This window comes from Martes martes (assembly GCF_963455335.1).
Source record: "Martes martes genome assembly, chromosome: X".
NCBI classification, from domain to species: domain Eukaryota; kingdom Metazoa; phylum Chordata; class Mammalia; order Carnivora; family Mustelidae; genus Martes; species Martes martes.
The window spans coordinates 8,266,523-8,287,613 of NC_137897.1; the positions used below are offsets into that span (position 1 = coordinate 8,266,523).

General features: G+C 43.1%; 1 protein-coding gene across 1 annotated transcript in view; it reads left to right on the forward strand.

Annotated features, from left to right (window-relative positions):
• The window catches only part of FRMPD4 (FERM and PDZ domain containing 4), a 793,238-nt gene that overhangs the window by 406,817 nt on the left and 365,330 nt on the right, over positions 1 to 21,091 (forward strand). The window lies entirely within an intron of this gene.

Genomic DNA, 21,091 nt, shown 5'->3' on the forward strand with positions numbered 1-21,091 from the left:
GAACTGAGTTCTCTTGAGGCAGAAAAGTGGCCCCAGAGACACACTGACCAGGGAAAAGTTAGAGAGAATCCTGAAATTGTCCTCAGGGGGCCAATGGTAGCGACACACAGCTAAAAGTCTGTTTTGGAGATCTTCCTAAAGGCGCTGAGGTGTCTTAGGCAGCAAAACATTTAAAGGGTTTAATGACTGACATCTCCCCATAGTTCTTTGTAGAGTCATCTTTGCAATTTCTGCACAGGATCACTAGACAAAGCCGTAATGACTATCTTCTGGGCTATTCTAAAAAGTTCCAAGAGTGACTGGATGCAAAATTGAGTCCCTAATAGGCACCCGAGCTGGATTTCCATTTTATAGTTTTGCAGGAAATTTTGGTCATTAATTTTACAGACTTACTCTGTGCTTCAAAAATCCCCCAAAAGCCTGACCACAGGGAAGTTCGCTGATAATGTGTCAGCATGGGTTCTCAATTGACATTGGCTCTTGGTACAGAAAGTCTTGGCACAACCAGAAATGCTGATTGTATTTCTTTTTCATTGGTCTCAAAAAGCTTTCCTTATGTGCTTGCTATTTGCTCTGAAGATTTTCCAAACACAATATTTCTACCGCTTAACCTATTATTATCCTTTTTGTTTTCCTCCGTGGAATGTGCAATTCTTGGGTGAGGTTTGCAGTCTCTCCTCCCCACACCCCACCCAGCTCCCAGCACAGGGCTTTGCTGTGGTCACTATGTAGGAAAAGAGGAAGGAATGGATATCCCTTATGAGATTGCAGACTGAATATAACCAACGATCCTTTTCTGTTAGTTCTTTTCTTTCTTTTATTATGCCCACAAAAATCAATGTCTTTTAGAGTCTTATTTTATGAAAATTAACCAAAAACAGAATAACATCCAACCCATTGACTTCTTCACTTGCTCAGATCACCTACTGCTTAAGTGATTAAACCATTAATATGAATATTTACTTGCTGAATGGAATTCCAGTAACCCAAAAAGGCTGTCCATAGGAGTCTGGTATAAGTAGCACCAGAAGTTTGAAAATCACTGGCCCTCCGTTCCATTCCATCCTCCACATAATTATTATGAGGAAGTCGCTCTCATTATCACTACTAGCCACAGGAATTGTTAGAGAATATTCAGATGTTACAGTCTTCCAAGCAGGAAGATATGAAGTTTTCTCAAGACTTTTTGGATGAGCTGTCATTTTTATATGGGCCTAGAAAGCTATGCATGGTTCCTATAGGCATAAGCAAGTGTAGTAGGGAGGGGGACCTCCACTGCCCAAGCCACTGCAAAAACAAAGGCCCCCGAGTGGGAATGTGAGCAGGGTGTGCTTTTGCACTGGTTGAGAATTTGTCTGAAAGAACACAAACATGGATGGCAGAGATGGGCCACAAAGGCTGGACGGTAAATCAAATGCAGTAGCAGAAGCTGTTGAATGTTAGAATGAGGAGACAGTTTTTATTGAGAAAGCCAATGAGAAGCCATTGGTAATTGGCATGCTGTGGAGTCCTGTAATGGAAGCCTGGCTGTGAGAGTAGTAAATGTGGCTGTTTGTGCAAGATCCAGTGATGGGCAAGAGCCTGGGAGTCAGAAAATTAAAGGACCACTGCAGGCTTTATCCATCATAGCCCTGAACTGCAAACAGCTTCGATGTCCATCAGTGGTAAAATCAGGTGAAGACATTGTCGTATAGTGACCTGTGGTATGAAAATACCACGATGACAAAAGAACACATCATCACTACACGCCTCAACTTGGATGAATCTCGTAGACCAGTGTTGAGCGAAGAAGTCATCACAAATCATTCCATTTGTATGAAATTTAAAAATAGGCCAAACGACTCTCCAGCGGGAACCATCAGAATAGTGTTTGCCTTTGAGAGGGGTATTGACAGAGGAAACATGCAAGGAGGTCTTCTCGGGTAGCGGAAGTATGTATACATGAGCGCGTCCATAAGAAAAATCCATTCCAACGGCACACTCAGGATCTGTGCACTTTGCTGCGTGTGTGCTGTCTGGCAATGAAACAGTCAAACCTAGAATAAAGGAAAAATAAGAGACAGGATGAAGGAAAACCAGTGTAACAGTTTTGTGGAAGGGAAGGGGCCTGAAGTTGAGGTCAATGACAACAAGAGCTAAACGGTACCCCACTTATGAGGCCGGCAGAGCCCTGGGCTTGCCAAACCCTTAGAATGCGGACTCAGAGAAGGGAGAGGAGTATAAGTGGGCATTGAAGTTTTCAGGGGCAGGTTAACATCAATATATGTGTGTGCGTGCACGCATGCATGTGTGCACGCGCACGCATGCGTACTTATGCACGAACGCCTACCTGCATGTTGCCTTAGCAACTAAAAATGTGGGATGTCCATGGTGTTAGGTATCATATAGCCAGGGCGACCTTTTGATTTTCATTACCTCCGCAAGCCTTGACAGCATTTCCCTTGGCTCCAAGGTCCTAGCATATCCTGGCTTGCTTCTGCTCCCTTTGTTTCCATCTGTAGAAACAGGACTCCCCCGGGGTCCTTCACATTCCATGATCCTCTGCATCTCATTACCATTCACCTTGTATTCCGTATGGAGCCTCCGTTCACTCTGAGTCAGTTAGAAGTTGTCTCGCTAAGTTTACTGTAACACTTACGCAGAAACCACGCTAGATCCAGAAGATTCTGCAGCCTGCACTTAGAGGAAGCTTTGTCTTTTCAGGGTCCCCACGACCGAGAAATTTTGATGCTCCATAGTCAGTTTGCAAAGGGTACTTGGATTCTGTCTGGGCAACCACAGAAAGAGGCCATGAATATGCACTGCCTCTTCCTGTCTGTTCATTTCTATGTGTACAGCTGGGCCCTGGAGAAATGGGGATTGGGCTTAACACATGGCCAATTAGCCGTGTTTGGGCCCGTGAATTTGAATTGAACAGGAAGTGTTTGAAGAAGCCGCTGTCCTGGCAGGAGTTGGGGGCTCTCTGATGAACCAGCAGAGAGCACCATGCCGGGCACTGGAGGATGGATGGCAAAGACACCAGGCGTTCACAGGAAGGCAGTCACATTCAGAACAATTGGGAACGACTTGGGCTCTTTGGAGACCCGCTCTGATCCTGGCTCACTGACGCAGTTGAGGTGGCCCGGCTACCCTGTTGGCATTTGATAAGGAAGCAAGGTAGGCTAGGTTTAATCACATGGAGGTAAGTGTTTTGTTTTAATGGGAGTCTTTATTCAATAACCGCCTAGCCAACTCTACAAAGCCAGCTTTGTGGGTGTCTACTAGCTGCTGAATGGGCTTTTCCCCCCGGCTGTCCAACATCTCTCCCTGGATTCTGCCTAGAGCCAACTTTTCCTGTAGGACCACACAGTAAATATGTCTGGCTCTGAGGTCTATATGATCGCTGTTGTAGCCGCTCAGCTCTGCTGTTCCAACATGGCGTATGCCGTAGTCTATACATAAATGAATGAGCAAGGCTCTATTCCAGTCAGACGTTATTTTTAAAAATAAATGGCTGTGAGATTTTGCTTGTGGGCTGTCGTTTGCCATCCCCTGCTCTAGGAGCATGCTCAGAGCAAGTTCTGTGAGTCACTATTAAATTCTGTGTCTTTGTGCTGCTACTGAAACGTGGGGAGTTGGTCTACATCAAGTTATGTCTGAGAGACACCTAGAAAGTTCTCTCACTGGTTAGGGGTTAAAATTTAAATCACTGATGGAAAATGATCCAAAAACACAGTGTGGGAATTCTTGAAGCCAGCTGTGTTTTTGCCTGGTAGAACAGTAGCACCAGATGACTTTTAAGCCCTTGAACCTTTGTCTGCACTACATAATAGTAATTAAATTTGTTTTGGGAAGTGAGACATTGTTATATAAGAATAAGACAATGTGATCGTTATCTAAGCTGTGTACACCAGGATGATAGAGACCGTCTTCTTCACTAAGCACCCTATACCTATCACAGGCTCAAAATAAAGGAGTTAAGGGGTGGGTGTGGAAAGAATTAAGGAATGGGGCATGCAGACAGGATTGTCTGATGTTTTGGAATATTTATTTTGGAAGCAAATGGCTATGATACAATTCCCGTGCACAAAACAGGCTGTCCTCAGATGAAGTCTGGGAGCAGCCTTCGGCAGGGTATCCTTGCTTTGTGTTGTGGTGTGCCCGATTTGCTCTGCTCTGTTGACACAGTCTTGCTGATCCCCCCGGTGTAAGAGTTGCTGATTGGATTAGAAAGGACATCTGTGCTTGTGCAGGAGCAAAACTAACTGGTCCCCGCAGATTGGATTCTGCTCATTTGTGTTCTGAGCACTGTCCTTCCGGCCTGATGAGCTGAACATCGTCAACATAGCTCTTTACTGATCTTAGTCCTAGTCCATCCCCACAGTAAAAAGGAAGGCAGGATGTGAAAAGAAAATTCAGAAACCATCAACAGTCCAGTTTCCTACCTTCTCTCTAATGAATAGATATCATTGTCATTAAATGAAATCAGTAGTTTTTCTTGTATATCCCGCATAAAGTAGCATTCATGTGGGACAAAGACGAAGGAGTGACTGCTTGTAAAGCTATATTATCCCCCAGCCAATGCAGCTAGGTTTACTTAATTTGAGAAGTTGGTCATAATGGGTAACTATTTTCAACCTGAGTAGTAGCATACCCTAATATAACCAGAAATCCTTATCTGCCCAGCAGGGAAGATCAATAATTCGTTTACATTTTCTACTCTATTTCTGCTGGTAGGTAGATGTTCCTCTCTGGATTTCCTCATGCTCTATTTATCCTTTAAGTTTTCTCTGTAGTCTTAAAGTTCATGTGTCTTATGCGTGGCATGAAGTTGAAATTTTGAAATATTCAATCTGATTTTTATCTTTTAACTTGAGCATTTACTTCATTTACATGTAATGTAATTACACATATTTATGGGCAAAGATTTAAATCCACCACCTAATTTTGTACTTTGTATTTGTCACAATGATTCTGTGACCTTTGGTTATTTTTTCTTGTCTTATTTTTTTTGAAGGAGGGAGGGGTGGGATCTGGGCTTACCACCGTAAAGCCCTTCTTGCCACCATACATTGACGGGAAGGCTGGGCTTGGGTGTGACCGTCCACTGCCATCCGTTTCCGGGGTTAGATGATTTGGCAGGTTTTGATCCTATTAGTTGTTACCATCGCGGGGAAAACATGAATTTTTAGCTATCAAAGTCTGAAGTTAATATTTCATTCTTCCTATGGACTAACAAGAATATTTAAACTCCATATGCTCGCTCTTTTCCTTATAAACATATATGCCGTTGTTGTGACTATGTATTTTAACTATGTATTTATGTATTTTAACTTATTTTAACTCAGTGTTTGTTTAGAGTTACCCAAATATTTACTACTTTCTGTGCTCTTCTTTTTTTTTTTTTTTAAAGATTTTATTTATTTATTTGACAGAGATCACAAGTAGGCAGAGAGGCAGGCAGAGAGAGAGAGGGGGAAGCAGGCACCCTGCCAAGCAGAGAGCCTGATGCGGGGCTTGATCCCAGGACCCTGAGATCATGACCCGAGCCGAAGGCAGAGGCTTAACTCACTGAGCCACCCAGGCGCCCCTTTCTGTGCTCTTCTTTCTGTATCTTATAAATTTCTTCTGACATCTGTTCTATTTTGTTTGGTTGATGGTGCATCCTTCAGAATTTCATTTTGAGTGGCTCTGTTGGTGGTTAACTATTTTCATCTGGCTAAAAATGTATTTATTTTGTTTTTATTCTTGAAAGGTATTTTTGTTGTGTATATTCTAGGGCAGGAATTATTTTCTCTCAGTGCGTTAAGGGTATTATTCTACTTTCTTGCAAGTTTCATTGTTCTTGATAATTCTTATGTAATTCTTTTGAATACAGTCTCTCTTTTTTATGCTCTGTGCATTTCTTGGTGTGCATTTTTCAAATTTTTTCCTTGATAATTTGGGGGGGGCTTTCTTCGAACTGTGGACTATTTTCTTTTCTTTTTCTTTTTTTTTTTTTAAGATTTATTTCTTCATTAGAGCAAGAGCATGTACAAGGGAGAGAACACACCAGCAGGCAGGCTCCCTGGGAGCCCTAGGTGGGGGGTGTTACTCAATCCCAGGACCTAGAGATCAGGAAGGAAGGAGATCATGACCTGGACTAAACCAAGATCAGACTCTCAATGGATCCAGCCACCCGGGCGCCCCTGGACTGTTATCTTTCTCAGTTATGATCTCTTCAAATATCGCCTCTCTGTAGTACTCTTACCAATGTAGGTCAGGCCTTCTAAGGCCTATCTAAGGGTAGATAGATGCTGTGGATCTTGTACCCTCTCCTGTTTTTACCAATGTGTTTTTCTCTCTCAGCTGCATTCTGAATAATTACATCTCATTTATCTTCCAGTTCACTAATTCTTTTTTCAGCTTTGTCTGATTTTCTGTTAGACCTATCCACTGAGTTTTTAAACTTTGCTTTTGTATTCTCATTTGTGTAATTTATGGTTGTTTCTTTTTTCAGTCTGCTTCATTGCTCTGTATAGTTTACTGTTCCTTGTAGATTTCACATGGTGTTTATTATTTATATGTTTCTCTTTTTTCAGTTGTTCTCATCTAGATAGACTGATGCAAATAATTAAACTTCTCATTACTGGAGCCTGGATGCCCTTGCTTCAGGCATTCTTTCTCCTGTTTTGGGAGACAGCATCCTGAAATACTTGATTTCATCATCTGAATCACAGAATCACTGCAAGTATAAATTACCTCTTTTAAAAGATCACGTATTTTCTTAAGGCGGGCTTCCTCTGCAAACTGACAACCATTCCCTGCCCTCATTACACTGTGGGATAGTAGGCCAAGAAACCATCAACAATAATTCAGTATGCACCCACGGTGCAGTGGGAGAACAAAGAGGAAGCCCAGAGCTTCTTCTTGGCTTGGCAGGGTGGATTCTCTGGGGGAGTGATGGATGAAGGATGAATTTGATCACATGTCCCTAAAGAAAAGGGAAAGACCAAGTCTGGAAAATCTTTATAGTTTATGGGTGAGGTGGAAGAAAAAGGGACCAAGAAGACTTGAGAAGTACTATTTAAAAATCAGAAGGCTAGTGGAGCTGGACTTCCTGGGAAGTAGGGCCTGGTTTTAAACCTGAGAAAGTTAATAGTGAAACAGGCCAACAGGGAATGTGATCGGGCCGTTGGGTGGTCATTGATGACCTTTGTGAGAACAATTTCCGCATTGGTAGGTGGAAGTCCGGACTGCTGTGATCAGGGGTAGTAACATGATGGAGGATTTAGAGTTGAAGAACTGGAGCCACGAGAAGCACTTTTGTCACTGAACCCCCCGCCTACCCCCCCCCCCCCACCGCCCAGTCTGGTGCATCAAAGTCAAACAATGAGACATCAGGTATGCAGCGAGGGAAAGGGTTAATTGAGAGGCAGCCAAACGAGGAGGCTGGAGGGCAAGCTTCAAATCTGTCTCCCTGAAGGGGAAGAGAACATTTTTTTTTTTTATAATCAGAGGGGTTGAGATGACATACATATTGATGAAAAGGGCAGGGAAGTTTATGACTATTCATGAGGGACGATGGAACATGCGCAGCAAGCAAATATGTGTAACATACATCCCATGTTCACTCTGGGGTGGAGACTTAGCATGAGAAAAAAGCCAACTTCAGCCCCTGACGTCAACAGGGGTTACCTTAAGGACAAGGAGAGGAGCCTGTGGGCTGTGGTGGAGAACCTGTGTAAACTGGGTGGGGTCTTGGGCTCCTTACTCAGTGAGAAATGCAAGGCTTTGCTTGTATCGTAGGCTGGAACCGTGTCAGTTCACTTGGAGTCCAGGCTTCTAATGACAACAGCTAGTGGGTTTTTAGTGGGGTCTGCAAAGAAACAGTAGCTAATTAGAGAGAAACAGTTCTCTGAAAAACCAGTTTTAAATTTTCTGCTCATTTGGACCTCATTAACCCTATGGGGCCTGGTTGCACTTATGGAGATGGCCTCGAGCTTTGGGGAACCATGGCCTGCAGGCCAAATCTAGCTGGTTGTCTGCTTTGGAAATAAAGTTTTATTGGAATGTAGCTCTGCCCATATTTTTCTTTTAAACCTACTGTCTAGGGGCGCCAGAATGGCTCAGTGGTATAAAGCCTCTGCCTTCACCTCAGGTCATGATCCCAGGGTCCTGGGATGGAGCCCTGCATCGGGCTCTCTGCTCAGCGGTGAGCCTGCTTCCCCACTCCCACTCTCTCTGCCTGCCTCTCTGCCTACTTGTGATCTCTCTCTGTCAAATAAAAAAATAAAATCTCTAAAAATTTAAAAAAAAAAGAACTACTGTCTATAGAAAAGTTGAGTACTTGCAACAGATTGCATGACACACAAAGCAAAAATTATTTACTATCTGGCTCTTCACAGATGGTTGTGGACCCCCGAATTACACAAAAGGAGTCAAGTTCTGCTTGTTGGTTTTGTTTTGTTTTTAGGCAAATTCCAAGGGAAAATCGGAGGGGAAAGGCTGCAGGTCATAGTAGGAGAGTTGGCTAAATGGAAGGGGATGTGGAAGCTGGGGAAAAAAGCTCAGCCTGGAAGGAGTTAGAATTTGCTCTCAGTCACTAAACCTGCGAGACAGAAAGAGATGAGATGGACCAAAACCTGAAATTGAAAAGTAGGGATGTTGAGAGGGCTTTTGACCAAGGTCCAGAGATCTCCATCTCCTCGTAATGTAAAACAGCCAGGAAGTGGAAAAATCCCATCCTTTTGAAGCTGTAAGGCTCTGCGAGTTCTTCTTCGCATTTCTTTTATCTTTCTAACTGGCCCCTGTTAATAATCTGGAAGAGTGGATAGTTTCATTCTTGTTGTGTAAATCTGTTTCCGACTTGAGCTTTTTGCTGTTTTTCACTTCTGTGTTTTCCCTCTCATTGTAGCTGTACTCATTCCCCCAAATTTTTCAGAATTCCTCTGGCTTCAAAGGTTTAAATGGATCTTCTCCAAAATCGATTGTAACGTGCGTGGTGAATCCTAATGAGTGTAATGTCTGTAGTGTAATGTTAAGTGCAGTAAATTACAAAATGGAAATCAAGACCAAAGAATGAAACATGGCTATAAATATTGTATCTGGAAGCTATGTGAAAGCTGCTGTAGGGTTCAAAGTGGGTGAATATTTCTGGAATTCACGCTGACACCCGAGACATTAAAACATAACTCTCGGTAGCAGAAAGCTGAAAGTGTTTACTGAGTCAAGCAATTACTAATTGCCTCCCATCCACTGGGCGTGCAGAAGCCAGGAAGTCTAAGACACTCTCTTCAGTTATTTGCGAGGGAAGAGGGAAGAAAGGAAGGAACCCGTTCCACTAGAGATAATAAGAGCTGTGACAATAAGAGCACTCAAGTCTCCTTGGAAATACAAAGGATGGACGTTTGTACGCCAGCTTCGAGAGTTATCGAGCAGGGTTCCTGGAGAAGTTGGACCTGAACTGTTTAGAAGCTGTATTTTGCAAACTTAAGCACACCGGAAGAAAAACAGGGCATATCCAGACTCCTCCCCCATCTTCGAGATCAGCTTTAGGAGTAAATGTGAGGATTCTGCGTGGTTTTGGCCCGGTGGTCTGTGGCCCCTATACCAGGCAGATGGGCCGTCAAGGATGCAGGGAGGTTATCTGGCATTACTTGAGCTAATATCCTACTGAGATGCTCAGGATATAAAAATCTCAATTTCAAATGGTCCTATAGTTGCTTGGGGAGAATCTGAGGTTATGCACACGCAGTGCCTATGGTTTATGTACGTTTTTATGAGCGTTTTTTAAAAACTGGGCAATAAACTTGTTACACCTCTGTGTGTCTCCTTCTCCTCGACCTGGTGGTGGTCCACGGAAGAGACAAGTGACCGGGGGACAGCAGGATTAGAGAGGGGCTGTAATTAGTGACACAGTGAACACTGTGAAAGCGGAGGCATCTGCTACAGTTGCTAAATATAATTGCCAGAGAAAAGTTTATAAATATTCATTTAAATGTATTTCTCAAAGGCTCATGTTTGGAACCACAGCTGCTGGGTTGCCTGAAGAAACACAAATGCACCACAATTAGTGCACTCTTAAAGGAAGGAGAAAAGCTTTATCTTTAATGTGCAGGCATTTCAGTAAATACCGTGGATCAGCGATTTCTATAGCTAACATTTTGCATGTCATATTTATTAGTCGGTGTTACTACTTATACTTTAGATATTCAGTACTTTCTCTGATTATGGCTTTCTTAATTTAACAGTTATAAATTTAACTTGCGCCGAGTGACTAATATACTATTTAATGTCTTGTGTGATTAAGTTTTGAGTTTACTTGCCAGAAAATTTGGCTAAAGACCGTTAAAATGAATTTCATTTTCTTTTCAAACAGCAAGCTGGAAAACTCATTTCATTTTAGTATTGCAAACAACGGGATTTTTTTTTTCTTGTATAAATGTTTGGGGTTAATCTTCCCTTTTGTTGTTTTGAAATGAGCGCAGTAATATTTATTCATTGACCACTTACACCAATATGTTGACAAATATGAATTAAATAACAACATCCCCCTGACAATCTCATAAGGTAGGGGAGTGTAAGGGCCTGTTCAGCCAGAGCGGCCCCACCCCGATTGAACTGCCATTTTGTTGTAAAATTAAATGGACCTTGCCCCCACCCCGCCAAGGGAACTTATTTAAAAGCAAGTCCGGGAAACCAGTCCCAGGTAACCGCCCAAATACAAGGGTGGGTCAGGCCAGGTGGAGGGATTCAATCCGTGGGGGTGCATACTGTCTCCCTAGCTACCAAGGAGTATGGGCCCCGCCCTTTGGGCGCCTTTTGGGCGCCAATTCTGAACTAGGTGATAGGCTGGTTCAGATGTCTACTAGGGTAAATTGTAATTCAGTTGGTCACCTAGCATCACTGTGGAGTTTCCTGTGTGTGTTACAATCTCGTTGGCCACCTGTGCGTGGCCAGGCCCAACCACATGGCCTTTGCTCTATAAAAGTTAGTCTGGAAAGCAGGGAGGGGTCGTCCTCTCTGTAGGGGCGGCCCCAACCAGTCTGTTTGACGGTCGGTCTGATTCTTGATGCTTGGCACGAAATAAAGCTTTGCTTGACCTTCGCTTTATATCAGTCTCGCTCCTTTAGTCACGGACCCATTATTGGGGCATAACAGGGAGGAAGAAATTCTTTTTTTCTTCTCTCTCCCAGGTGCTGTAGTTAGGGCCATGGGGATGGGACTGACAAAAGACAGATTTAGAAGAGAACGGCATATGAATTTATTTAATAAAAGTTTTATGTGATATGAGAGCCTTCACAAAGAAATGAGGACTCAGAGAAAGAGTTCAGTCTAGGGATTTTTTTTTTTTTTTTAAATTTTATTTATCTGACAGAGAGAGAGGGCACAAGCAGGGGGAGCAGCAGAGGCAGAGGGAGAAGCAGGATCCCGGCAGGGAGCCTGACACAGGGCTTGATCCCAGGACCCACCCCCCCCCCCTTTTTTTAAGATTATATTTATTTATTTGAGGGAGAGAGACAAGAGATAGCCAGAGAGAGCACAAATGGGGAGGAGAGGGAGAATCAGACTTCCCACTGAGCAGAACCCTGGGTTCAGGACCTGAGCCAAAGTCAGACACTTAAGTGACGGAGCCACCCAGGTGCCCCAGTCTAAGCATTTTTATACTGGGTTTGTTGAGGTGTGCAACGCCACTGAAAAGTGTCATAGGACAAAGACTCTGAGGTAAGAGTAGCAAATTAGAGCAAACGTAGCAAGGCTTATTCACACATTCCTTTCAGCAGGGATCCATTTTCGGTCATAAAGATGCTCCTTTCTTCTGGTTATTGGAACGGCGTGTTTTACTTGAAGGAATTCTGACCTATCTCAGAGGAAAAGTAGGATGTCAGAGAGTCCTTCCTGAACCTCATGTTTCTCAAATTCCTTCAACTTCAAGTATTCAGTATGCCAAGGAACCATATTTTGAGTCATGTGTCCTGAGCCCCAGCATCATTGTCTCCTATACAGCAGTTGGTGGATTTGGCAGAGGGAACAGAGAGGGAAGACCAAGAGGCAGTGACTAGCGTGTGAAAACCAGCTGGTGATCCTTAGGGGTTATGCAGGTGGCTGGAATAAGGAGGGTGTTGGGTCTGTAATCAAAGGAGAGAGACTGATACAAAGTGAAGGTCAAGCAAAGCTTTATTTCGTGCCAAGCATCGAGAATCTAACTGACCGGGCAGGGCCGTCTCTTGCAAAGAGGCGACCTCTCTCTGCCTTACAGACTAGCTTTTAAAGGCAAAGGCCATGTGGTTGGGCCTGGCCACGCACAGGTGGCCAATGAGATTATAACACACAGAGAAAGCTACACAGTCCTGCTAGGTCACACACAGATGGCCAATTGAATTACAATTCACCCCATAGTAGCTATTTGAACTAGCCTACCACCTTGGTCAGAATTGGCGCCCAAAGGGCGGGGCCCATACTCCTTGGTAGCTAGGGAGACAGTATGCACCCCCACTGATTGGATACCTCCACCTGGCCTGACCCACCCTTGTATTTGGGCTTTGTTACCTGGGACTGGTTTCCTGGACTTGTTTTTAAGTAAGTCCCCTGGGGGGAAGGGGGGGCAGGGACAGTTTAAGTTTTACTGAATAAACAACAAAATCACTGTTTAACGGGATGGGGCTGCTCTGGCTAAATAGGCCCTTACAAGGGCAAGGCATGGATTAAAACTAGACAGATCTTAGGGTGCCTGGGTGGCTCAGTCATTAGGTGTTAGGTGTTTGCCTTCGCCTTGGGTCATGATCCTGGGGTCCTGGGATCCCGGGATCGAGCCCTGCATCAGAGGCCTGCTTCTCCCTCTCCCACCCCCTCTGCTTGTGTTCTCTCTCTCGCTGTCTCTCTGTCAAATAAATAAGTAAATAAATGATCTTAAAACAAAACAAAACAAGACAAGATCAATCGCAAGGATGAAGTAGGTAAGACATATCCAAGGCTTCCTTTGCAGAGCCCAGAGCAAGGGAAAAGGCAGGATTCCTGATAGGTGGATGAGAATCAGAGCTAGGCACCCAAAAAACATATCTTGTCAGTTAAGCTTGATAGGTGTACCAGAGGTTCTCAATCAGGGGACATCTGTCATCCAGGGAACATTTGGTAGCGTGTCCTGATGTTTTGGGTGGTCAAGACTGGGACGGAAGGGGAGATGCTATTGGCTTGTAGTGGGTAGACTCCATGGAGACTGCTAAACCTCCCCCAGAGCACAGGACAACCCCCACACTAGAGAATTACCTGGCCGCAAATATCAACTGTGTGGACAGTGAGAATCCACTCTCCATAGCTAATGGGATGGCAGGACACAAGGTGGTACTGAAGATATGCACAGGTCTCAAATGCCAGGTTTGGTTTAGGAAACTCGTGAGCAATTAGAGTTCTTAAAGGGCAATATCTTCAGAGGTAATTGCATGATCTCAACTCAAGAGAGCAACACAAAATTAAAAAGATTCTCAACCATTGAGTATTTGAGGATTATATAACCATAATAGTGTTAGGCAAAAAACATCGCTGTCCTTAAGGTTCTCCTAGCTGCTCGAAGAATCAAATTGACATGAGACAGATTAGCAAAGTTTAATAATATGCATACCTCCAGTCTACCTGAGAGACACCCAAGAAAACTGAGTGAGGCCCCTTAGGGAATGGCCAGAATACCTTCCGGAACTAAGGAGAAAAGATGTTGGAGGCCAGGAGTCAATTTTGGCCCCTTACCAGGAAAAGCACAATGAATAAGGGTCCTTGGTCGGGATGCAGATTTTAGAAGTTGGCTTCTTCACTGGTAACAGTTTCTAGAGATTCAGAGTCAACCCCTCCTTCCTGGTACAACCCAGGGGGACACCCTTACAGAGGGAGCTTTTCCTTATACTTGTAAATTCTAGGAGGAGTAGCTTTACTCGGGTTTTAGAGCTTCTCTTGTGTTTGTAGTTTCTTAAAAATAATCAGCTAAGTAATCAGTACGCCTTGGGCTTAGAAAATTTGCTCCCCTACGGTAGCTTTTATTAAATTCAGCTGAATACTTACGTATAATAGTTCCCCCTTAGCCTCGGGTGATATATCCCAAGACCCCCCGTGGGTGCTTTCAACCATGGATAGTATTGAACCCTATGTATGTACTGGTTTTTTTTTTCTGTACATAAATACTTATGATAAAGATTAACTTATAAATTAATCATCATAGAAAGACAACAACAATAACTAATAAAATAGAACAATTATCACAGTATACTATAATAAAAATTATGTGAATGTGATCTCTCAACACATCTTAGTTTCCTGTACTCACCCTTGCGATGATGGGGATGATAAAATGACCGGGGGATGAGATGAAGTGAGGTGAATAATGGAGGCATTGTGGCTGAGCAGAAGGCTACCATTAACCTTCTGATTATTCATCAGAAAGAGGATAATCTGCTCTTGTCCGCCATTGATCATGGCTACCTGAAACAGGAAAACAAAATCATGGGTAAAGGGGGGACTACTTATTTCTTATCATAGATAATCAGTTTTGTGGATAGTTTTCACATTTTCCATTTCTTACTGTTTTAGACCCACTTATGAAATGTATTTCTTCACAAGGGTGTCCAGGTAAATCCACAGCATGGTGTGCTTGCTTTTAGCATTACAAAGAGTGTCATAAAAATCCTCCTAGGTTCTCTGGCATTTCTTTTACATTACAAAGCTTGCTTTAAAGACAGGCATATAACTGCCAGAATGTACTGATCACACTGTCTGGTTTGGAAGGAAAAAAAATCTTTTATAGTTACGGGGATTATGATTGAAAATGGCATGTACAATTTTGCATTTTTTAATGTTGCTAAAATTGTTAAAATTCATATTCACTGAAGAATGTGTAGTTCTCATTTCCGGAACTTCCTTTATTGGCTTTTTAAGATCTCAGTACAGCAGTCATTTGAATTTTAAGGTCTTTGATGTCTGTGGGGGAGGGAAAAAAGTTTACCCTCCACCCTTCTTGTTTCTTTGCTGAGACCAACTTGTAATAAAAGAAAGATTAACAGGAGATATACAGAAGTTTGATCACATGTATATGTGGGAGAAACCCTAGAAATCTTGAGATAACACCCTGATTTGGCCACAACCATTACCCCAAATACCATCTTCAGCTAAAGACAAGATTTTGGGGGTGCAGAGTCAGTTCTGGGACGGTATCAGGCAAAGCACCGTAAACACAGGTAGAATTGTTATGCAGATTTGAAGAGATTTGGTCTTGGCCATTTTTCTGGTACACTGTTATGTCCCATTACAAATAGAGATTTTCCTTATAAATGTAAATGTCTCTTAAGCAAAAGGGTAACTTATACCAGTTTTTAGAGCTTCTCAGTTGTCTCCAGTTTCTTAAAAGTAACCATTTTAGGGGCGCCTGCGTGGCTGAGTTGTTAGGTGTTTGCCTTCAGCTCAGGTCATGATCCCGGGGTCCTGGGATCCTGGGATCGAGCCCCTTGTCAGGCTCCCTGCACAGCAGGAAGCTTGCTTCTCCCTCTCCAACCCCCCGCTTGTGTTCCCTCTCTCTTGCTATATCTCTTTCTGTCAAATAAATAAATAAAATCCTTAAAAAAAAAACCATTTTACAATTATCCTTGTGCCAAAGAGCCATATTTTGGGGTCACATATTCTGCTCACTTAGAGCTGCATAAAGTGGATTTCAAGTAAATGGAAACGACTTATATGTTTCCTTGCCACTAATAAAACTACTTCCTTTATTCTGTTTTGTTTTGATAAGACTGTAGGGAAAAATGATAAGAATATGTAGGGGAAATGACAAGTTGAAAATTGTAATTTGGGGGAGTGTCTTGACTGTTTTGTTCCTATAGTTGCTTGGGATGAGAATGCAATGTCTCTATTAAGTTTCCCGAAATCATAAACTGTGCCTTTTAACCTACATGCAAAATAAGAAGACGGATTTCATGTCACTGCCTGACTATTTGGTATTGGTATTTGGGGCCTTGGAGTCCTAGAGGCTTAGAAGCATGGTGATTGATTTGCGATGTCTGCTGCTGGCGTCAGAACGGAGAGTGCTAGTGTTCATACCATGCAATGACCGTCCTTACTAAGCCCTTCGTCAGCACGCGACCACCAATCTAAGAGTGCAGCGTGTTGATTCGGAGTGGAGAATTACATTTGCTTTTTTTATTAAAAACTTCTGTAATATACATAGTTTCATGTTAGTGTAATTGATATGGGTAAGAAAGGCAAAAGGAAAAAATTAAATCTACTACTTGAGCTGTAAGTCCATGACAAGTCCTTGAAACAGGCAGTGACATTTCTCTGGGAGCTTAGCTGCCTCGATTATTGACACTTGGCGAAGGGCAAAAGACAATATTTAGCCTGACCCCCAGGATCCTGTGATTCTACTTTAATAAATAGAAATTCCTTTGGAGGGGCACCTGGGTGGATCCATGGGTTAAGCCTCTGCCTTCAGCTCAGGTCACGATCCCAGGATCCTGGGATCGAGCTCCACATGCGGCTCTCTGCTCAGTAGGGAGCCTGCTTCCCCCTCTGTCTCTGCCTGCCTCTGTGCCTACTTGTGATCCCTCTCTCCCTGTCAAATAAATAAATAAAATCTAGGAAAAACAAAAAATTCCTTTGGAAACTTCTTTTATCGCTACTACTTCCAGATATGTGCTAGCAATCATCCTCCAAGCTTATGGCCCCCTGATATACATCTGAAGGTTGTCCTGAGTAAGATTTCATTAGACAGTAATAAATGACCTTTTCCTAAAAATAGCTTGTCTCCTCAAGATCCCGGATACCTTGCTTCCAAGATTCCTTAGAGATTTAATGCTCTCCCTAACCCCCTCCCAACATGAACGTATATGATCAGTTCCCAGACAACCCCAGTGGAGCTCTTTCTGCCCACGGGTCCATCCCCATGCTTTTTGCACTGAAGATGTGTCAAGAATTAGTTCTTTCTTGACCGTTTGCTCTGAACCCCAGCATTGCCACATCATTTTGTGTTCATGTTTCATGTGTGGTCACGTGTCTGTCAGGTCACAAACGTAGCAGTTTTCTGATCTGAAGGAGTTGTTAACTGTACTTTCGCACCCTATTGGCATGTTGGGAGCTTGGTGTTCCGTAACGTGTCGCCACAGACATCCTCTGGGTTTGCAGTAGTGTTGCTAGTTTAATTAAACAGCGGTAAGGGCGCCTGGCTGGCTCATTTGGTAGAGCATGTGAGTTTTGATCCCGTGGTCGTGAGATCAAGTCCCTCTTTGGGTGTAGCGCTAATATAGACATTGAACAAATAAAAACATACCTTTAAATAGTTGATGCTTTACTGTTCTTGGTAATGAGATGGAACACAGCCATGAAACTCTTTTGATTTCTGCAGAGGCTTGCATCTTACCTCATTGCAAAATACTTCTTAATAATGTTCTCAAATTTAAAGTGTCACTTTTTGTTTTACAAAATTTATTTTCCCAATATGTCAGGAGGGTATACTATCTAAGTAGCCTTTTTGGAGACATTTTGTCTGTTATTTTCGGAAAAAGAAGTATACAATGAACAAGCAATTAACTGCTTTGTAAGAGAAATATGTTTGAAATTCTGGACCATTTTGCAAATGGATACTTGTGAGCGTTTCCACTGTTATGCATTCTTAAATGAATATATATTGTGTATGAAAATGATGAGTATTACCTATCCACATTCATAGCTACTTGGTGAAAATCCTTGGGGGGACAGACTTTTTTTTTTTTCTTTTTTAAGATTTATTTATTTATGGGGCACCCGGGTGGCTCAGTCGTTAAGTGTCTGCCTTCGGCTAGGGTCATGATCCCGGGGTCCTGTGATCGAGCCCCGTGTTGGGCTCCCTGCTCAGCAGGAAGCCTACTTCTCCCTCTCCCACTCCTTCTGCTTGTGTTCCCCTCTCACTGTGTCACTGTCACGTAAATAAAAAAAAAAAAAAAGATTTATTTACTTATATGAGAGAGAGTGAGCACAGGAGAGCAGGGTGAGGGGCAGAAGGAGAGGGAGAGAAACTCAAGCAAACTCCCCACCGAGCGGGAAGCCTGATGTGGGGCTCAATCCCAGGACCCTGAGATAATGACCTGAACTGAAACCAAGAGTCAGCCCTAGAGACAGACTTCTCCAACCTGGTTTAAACAAAGCTTCTAGACTGAAGGTTTCACTGGGTTCTGACATCGTGTATTAAAAATGTGGAAAATTAACTGGTGCCAATTAGATTCTAGGGCGAGTTGCTGGGGAAGATGGACATTTACTGCCAGAGGTTCAATAGAAACAATGGCCTGGTTGATGGGCATGGTTGAAAACTAAGCGTCATGAGCTGGAAAATTCAGGTAGTCAGCATTTCGGTCAACATAACTCTGGCAAGGTTGTCTGCCAGTCTGAGAGCCACCGATGCAAGTTTGACAACGAAGTTCGTGCCAGTCCTTTAGATTGCTGTATCATGGAGTATGAAATGAAATTTTTCAAAATTAATTAAGCATTTGTAAATGAATTGCTCTCCATAAAAACTGTTAGCAGGAATAATTCCAGAACAGCACATTCTGTACTATTCATAATAAAACACATACTTAACGATACATCTATTATGTCCATTGGAAATTGTCATTTGAGCATGTTTTATAATGTGAATAGCATTGTTACTGTGAGCTGGGTAAATAGTTTATGCTAGACTAGGTCAGGGGCCAGCAAAATAAGACTCACTCGTTCAAAGTGACCTGGTGCCTCCGAATTTACATATTGCCTATGGCTGGTTTTTGGATTAGAAGCCGAGGTGAGTGGTTGCCACAGAGACTGCGTGGTCTGCAAAGATGAACGTGTTCAGAATCTGGCCTTTTACAGACATTTGTCAGACCCTTGGTGGAGGTTAATAAGGCAACAATAAGGGAAGAGAAGCTCTGCCCTGTCTTTCATTCCATTAATACCATTTGGAATGCCTAGTCGTACTGCTTCTCATATCTGGCCGCGCTGTGCTGGTGTGAAACGATACTGATGCCTGGGGCACCTGGGTGGCTGAGTGGGTGGAGCATTTGAGTCTTGATTTCGGCTTGGGTCATTGTCTCAGGGTCCTGAGATCAAGCCCTGCTTCCTGCCCCAGACTCAGAAGGGGCGTCTGCTAGAGAGTCTTTGCTTTTCCCTCTGCTCTTCCACTTTCTCATGCGCGCGTGCGCACACGTGCTCTCTCTCTCTCTCTCTCTCTCTCTCTCTCTCTCAAATAAATAAATAAGTCTTTAAAAATAATATATTGCTAGCTGCACCCCACACCCTCCCCACGCGTGTGCAAGGATTCTGTTGTAACTAGTAGGGATAGGACCTGGACACCAGGATGTTTAAAAGCCCGACATCGGAACTTCGTGTGCAGTCCAGCTCGGGAACCACTGCCTTTTGGTGCTGGACACTCCTTGATGGGAGGGAAATTTCTCTCTGCAGGTTCAAGGCGCCCCCGAGTAGCATGACAGGAGCCATTCTGGCCTGCTTATTCTAGCTAACTAATGCCTGAGGTGAGCTGTCCCCACATTAAGTAGGATGAGGACAGTTTGTGGACCCATAGGGGATCTTCAAACAAACTTCTGGGGGTTATGGCAAGAAGAAAGGAGATTGAGATTCTCCAGACTTCATTATAACATAAAACCCAAGGACTTCTATTGTCTCCTTTTTTCGGTGTTTCCTTGGCCCTCTGGTGTCTATTTTTACCGCTGAACAAAGAAATTCTGTTGGCAGCGCTCCTGGTAGTTATCTTCCTTTCACATGTCAGTGGAAGATGAGCTGAAGTTCTAGAAGTTTGGACATGATCGATTTCTTTTCCTGCATGGTTTAGAAACTAAGGATTATTTCGGAAATAAGCCTATTTCTGAATGCCTGCCACACAATGTTATTTTGTAGCTCTGTGCATGGCTGTCCTTGTAAACACTGTTTCTAGAACCTTTATCAGCAGTTGCCTCTGGAATTTATAAAGCACTTAATATAATTTGCTGTGAAAACACTGTTTTGTTGTTTGTTGTCTTTAGCTTGATAGAGTGGCACATATGGAGTATTGGGAAGTGAGTAGGTTACATCCTATAAAATGGCTTTTGAGTCTAAAACACTTTTATCTTAGCCATTTAAATTGATTGGTTATGGTTAGGGGCGCCTGGGTGGCTCAGTCGGTTAGGCGGCTGCCTTCGGCTCGGGTCATGATCCCACAGTCCTGGAATCGAGCCCTGCATCGGGCTCCCTGCTCCATGGGAAGCCTGCTTCTCCCTCTCCCACTCCCCCTGCTTGTGTTCCCTCTCTCGCTGTCTCTCTGTCAAATAAATAAATAAAATCTTAAAAAAAATTGATTAGTTCATTCACGCTGACAGGTAGTATTCTTATTTTAAAATGGGGAGAGGGAATGAGGACAGGGGACTTTCTTAAGGACATGCCTCAAGGAGGGGCCGTTGGAGACCCAGAGCTCAAGGTCCCCATCCCTCCATCCACTGGTTTCCTCCACTGCTGGACTGTGATAAAGGCCTCTTGGTCTACATCCTCCCTGAATACAAAGCAACCCCAGCAGATGCTTTTGTAGTAAAACACAGGACCAAATCTCTGCTCTTGCCTAAAGAAAAAGTTCTTCCAATTTGGAAAGGCATAAATACAAATAGATCCTTCGAGAAACCAACATTTTGCTTTTTAAAATGAAACCAGGGACTCAAGATAGGTAGTGTACTCTCCCCAGCAGTTGTGAATTAATGCCACCAATGTTCTATAGGAGAAGGTGATAACCAGTGCTCTGTTTTCTCAATGGTGTGATTTAGCATTTGCTTGTGCTGTTTATTTCATTTAGAATGCTTTTAAAAAGGTACTGCAGAAACTTGATTAGCCAGAACAGAAGATAAATAGAAATATTCCCAACTTTACGGTATCTGGAAAGAATTAAACATTGAAAAAACAGTCCTTGTTAGTTTATTAAAATTTTTAATTTCTAGACTAAGTTCCATTGGAGAACCTCTTTCTGTACCATGGAATCATGTTTAATATTCATGGTAATGACCCTGAGGAAAAGCAGTACACTGAATTATCAAACAAGATTCACTTGTCTCTCTGTACTTTCTAAGGCGGCAGAATAAATTTTTTAAATTGTCAGAAATATTCCGTAACCATG